The sequence below is a fragment of the Lygodium microphyllum genome, chromosome 16 (assembly GCF_053477565.2).
Source record: "Lygodium microphyllum isolate KBCC chromosome 16, Lygodium_microphyllum_v1.1.10, whole genome shotgun sequence".
Taxonomy (NCBI): domain Eukaryota; kingdom Viridiplantae; phylum Streptophyta; class Polypodiopsida; order Schizaeales; family Lygodiaceae; genus Lygodium; species Lygodium microphyllum.
Window position 1 is genome coordinate 131,530,471 of NC_141150.1, and position 4,860 is coordinate 131,535,330.

Genomic DNA, 4,860 nt, shown 5'->3' on the forward strand with positions numbered 1-4,860 from the left:
CTTTCAATCTCTATTGAGACCTTTTGTAGTTCTGACATAATTTCTTCAACCTTCAGATTGCTGAACTTGTAGAACTTGTAGAATTCTGATCAACATGTTTTAGCTCTCTTGTGGAAAACATCCATGAACCAACCACCATCTGAGGATATATAGGCTTTGGGGATGCAAATTAGTATACTCACTGATACTTTGTGTGCCCATGAGTTGAGACATAGGGAACGACATGAGGCCATCTTGTCAAGAATGGATCAGATGGTTCAATCTACTGATCAGACCAAGGCTTCTATTGATAAGTTGGTAGAATCCAATGAGCAACTCATGGCACAAATTGCTAAATTTATGCAGTTGCAAATGGCATCAAAAGAAGTTAATGAGAAGGCTTGTTCAAATAGTGACCCTTCAGTCCCACTTCAACCATCCAACCAAAATGGTCATGGAGATGGGATCATTGGAAGAAGAGGCATTCCAAAAAATGGTTATGCTCATGGCCAGCATCAATATGCTGATGGTACACCTGAATCAAATGCTTATGCCTATGGACAACATGTATATGCTGATGAGTATCATCCCATTGAACCTTGGTAGCAGAATGGTTATTATGGTCAACATGCTTATGCTTATGAGCATCCATCTCTTCAGCAAAATAGTTCTTATGGATGTAACAAAAATGGTTATGCTTATCAGTACACTTCTAGCTTTGATCAACAGCAAGCAAGTGATTATGACCAATACAGTGGGATCAATGATCAAAGGCAACATGCTTATGAATGTGAGCAGCAAACATCAGTGGAAGCAACTCCATATGCTCAATCTAACTGTCCCTCTAATGTGCAACAGGGCTATTATCACCATATGCAGTATGGATAGCATGAGCAATATGGTTATGAGTATGGACAGTCATCTGTTGTACATGATGAGCATGGACAGCCATCTGTTATGCATGAGCAGCAAGATGACTATGAGCAGGATGTCAAATCTATCATAGAGCTGACCAATGGTGATGAACGTGTGTAAATTGCTATCTAAGGCTAAACGTGTTAGACACCTTACTAGTGATACAATACGGGAACTGCATACTGCGGGCTTATGCTATCGTTGTGCTAAGCCACTATCTTGTAATCACCAAGCCACAAGTAGGGCAAAGTCTGCCAAAATAATCTTGCTATTTGAATATTATGATGTAAATGATGGAGAACATCTTGTTGAAGACCATTCTGGTATGAGTCCACAACAAGAAGTTCAACAACAAGAAGTTCAGTTCAAGAAGGAAGATTATGGACAGCATGTGGACTTGGAAGACCATCATGCAATGGAGACTTTGTTAGTGAGTACTATCATGATGATCGTATTTCCAACAGTATTTGATTTCGATCTTATGGAAGTTGATCCTATGCATGGCAAAGATACAACTTTTCCTTTTGATCCGGGAGGCTACAGGCTGATTTTGACCTCCTGTATAGATTAGTACTACTATTGAGTATTAGGTAATCTTTTCCTTTATCCCTTGTAATGCTATACAGAGTAGTACTCTGTTCTATCCATCTCCTCTTTAGCTTGTTTCTAGGTTTGTTTTTGAGGACAAAAACCTTTTTGGGAAGGGATGGATTGTAAGAAGTTGAGAATAGTTAAAAATGTTGATAATATGCCATGTCACACTGGCATTGGTATATAAGGAGATAAGTTGTAATTTTTCACATCTTTTGACAAATCAATACATTTACAATCTTTCTCTCCCTTCTTGCTCTCAGCTTCCATGGCTTCTTCATCTTTCCTGTCTTTCTCTCTCCTCTGCAGTCTTTCTCTCTCCTCTTTCTCTCTCCCTAGTTCTCTCTTTGACCAGACCACTTGTCAGAGAGAGAACTAGGGAGAGAGAAAGAGGAGAGCAGACCACTTGTCAGAGAGAGAACTAGGGAGAGAGAAAGAGGAGAGAGAAAGACCAGGTTTCTTCATCTTTCCAGTCTTTCTCTCTCTTCCTGCAGTCTTTCTCTCTCCTCTTTCTCTCTCCCTAGTTCTCTCTCGAAAGACTGCAGGAAGAGAGAGAATAAGAGTGACGAGGAGAGAGAAAGACTAGATTTGGAGAGAGAAAGACAAGAAAGATGAAGAAGCCATGGAAGCTGAGAGCAAGAAGGGAGAGAAAGATTGTAAATGTATTGATTTGTCAAAAGATGTGAAAAATTACAACTTCTCTCCTTATATACCAATGTCTGTGTGACATGGCATATTATTAACATCCTAACTATTCCCAACTTCTTACAATCCATCCCTTCCCAAAAGTTTTTGTCCTAAAAAACAAACCTAGAAAGAGCTAAAGAAGAGATGGATAGAACAGAGTACTACTCTATTTTACAGCTTTACAAATGGGAAATGAATGAAGAATTATCATTACAAGGGCTGAATTTGAAGAACGGAAAGAGGACCCAACTATATACATGATTTGAAGAACTTCAGAAGCAAATGGAGCCATAGAATCTTCAACAAATAATTCCAGAAGAAAGTAGACAGCTTGCTGAATAAACAGTCCCCTGCTGGACCAAATCTACCATAACTTTTGATAGAAGTGTCCAAATGAGATGTACCACATATCAAAACGAAGCTCTTGAAGAGTACTTTAAGCTCATGTAGATAGCTTAATTCTGAAAATGAAGTATGATAAAAACTGTTCTAAAACAGCGTGCTGTCCTGAACCAGTCTGCATCAATACTAGCTCCATAAGCAATAGGCTTCAGCCACCAATGTATCCCTCAAGTATGGATACTCATCCAATATTGAATCAGGTCTCCAAGAAGCCTCTTCAGAGGGTAAACCTCTCCATTTAATCAAATATTCCACAATAGAACGTGATCGAAGCTTCTTTTCACGCTGACCTATAACAGCCTCTGGGATGTACTGAACAAGACCATCTTCATCAATAGGTGGCAGCTCATCAACTATATCCACTGGATCACCATAATAGGGCTTGAGCTGACTAACATGGAAGACGTTATGAATCTTTGTAGAAGAGGAAGCTCTAGTCTGTATGCCAAATCTCCAATCCGCTTAAGGATCCTGTAGCCTGTATCTGATGTTAATGGCACCAATCTCAGCGACTCTGTTGTTTCCAACTTAAGGCAGCAGTTTGATCTGTTGGCTGGTGAAGAACCTGATGAATCAGACTCTTGCTGGTCACCAGTATCCCCAGTGGGGGCTGGCAGTCACTGGCACACCAATACAAAATGAGGCAAAGGATCTTTGTAGTCTGATGATGATTTTGAAGCTTCAGCCATTAGATAACAGGTATTTTTGGAACCGAACGATCCAGTGCCCTTTGCTCACTGGAGAGACATGTGGATTCTTGAGATTGCAAGCCTTGCTGATGGCTATTGCGCTCAGGAGAACCAAAGATATGATGGTGAATGGTAAAAGGCTAGTTGAATTACCAAAGAAAACCATAACGGTTTGCAATGTGGATCTCCATGAAGACGATCGCCAATTATATGACAAAGTTGAATTTAAGGGCAAACGGCTGGTTGGCAAATATGTTAAATCTGGCACTGTGCTTCAAAACTACACCACAATTTTGCAGATCATCTTGCGTCTGCGTCAAATATGCGATCATTCTAGTTTGTGTCCTCTGCAAGAGAGCATGCATGGCAATCATAACAAAGTGCTCGCATATCTTTTGTCGGAGATGTATTGAAAAAAACACTCATGCATGACAAGCAAAGTTGCCCTTTGTGTCGTGCTCCACTGACAACTGTAGATTTGTTTTCACCAGTGCAACTGATATAGCAACATCTGAAACAACAGCACCCGAGTTGAATGCCAAAATAAAGGCTCTTCTTGAGATGCTTCAAGAGTCCAGGAGAAATGACATGGCTGTAAAATCTGTCGTATTTTCACAGTTCTCAAGCATGCTGACTTTGGTGCAGGGTGCTTTAGAGGGAGCAGGTTTTCAATGTGTGAGGCTTGATGGTAGCATGTCTCTTAAAAAAAACGGGAGCAAGCATTGAAAGCATTCCAGTCAAATGATTCAAACAGCCCATCTATTTTTCTCTTAAGCTTGAAAGCAGCTGGTGTGGGGCTCAACCTGGTTGCTGCATCACGGGTGTACATGCTTGACCCCTGGTGGAATCCAGCTGTTGAGGAGCAAGCTATGGATCAGGTGCACCGTTTAAGCCAAACATGCACTGGAGCTGAAAGCTGCAAGGAGAAACCGTCCAGTTGCACAGGAATCCGGGAGGCCTCCAGAAGAAAACTCCCCAGTCATCTCAAAAGTCTCGTGGTAGTTCTTCTCTGTCAAGGTTTTCGCTGTTCTTGATGAAGAACGAGCCGGCGCCAAGCAGACCTGGTCCCCACCGCGTCTGCCTCTGTCACACGGAGGCTTTACCTTGTCACTTGTCACTTGTGGCGCACTTCCTTAGCACAGAACTGAACCTAACTCCACCCCTGCTCCCCTTCGTCCTTAAGCTAGCTTCAGGCTTGCTTAACCCGTTTGTCTCGCACAGCAGATACGGCGGTCTTCTGTGGAGACCGCAATCGAAGTCGACATCTCAGGGTCTGCAATCGTGGCAGGCCATGCCTCTAGCCAAGCAAGCATTGTTGGAGAAGAGGTCTTCGAGCAAGGATTGGTGGTGGAGAAAGAGAAAGACGTAGAGAAAGAGAGAGAAGGGGAGAGGAGAAGGGAAATGGAGAAGGCCAGAAAGGAAAAATTTGTAACTAGAGGAAAAAGTGAGGCAGCTGAGCTTGGAATCACAGCTATGGCAGAACTTAGCAAAGAACAATGAGCTTATGGTGTTCAACCTTAAGAACTACACCAACAACATTGTATAATGTACATTTGATTCCCTGTTTAAGTGCAAGAGAAGCACACGATTTTACTGC

At 41.9% G+C, this 4,860-nt stretch overlaps 1 pseudogene; it reads left to right on the forward strand.

Moving 5' to 3' along the window:
- Positions 1-3,142: 3,142 nt before the first annotated feature.
- On the forward strand, positions 3,143-4,632 carry LOC148023441 (putative SWI/SNF-related matrix-associated actin-dependent regulator of chromatin subfamily A member 3-like 1; annotated as a pseudogene).
- Positions 4,633-4,860: the final 228 nt, after the last annotated feature.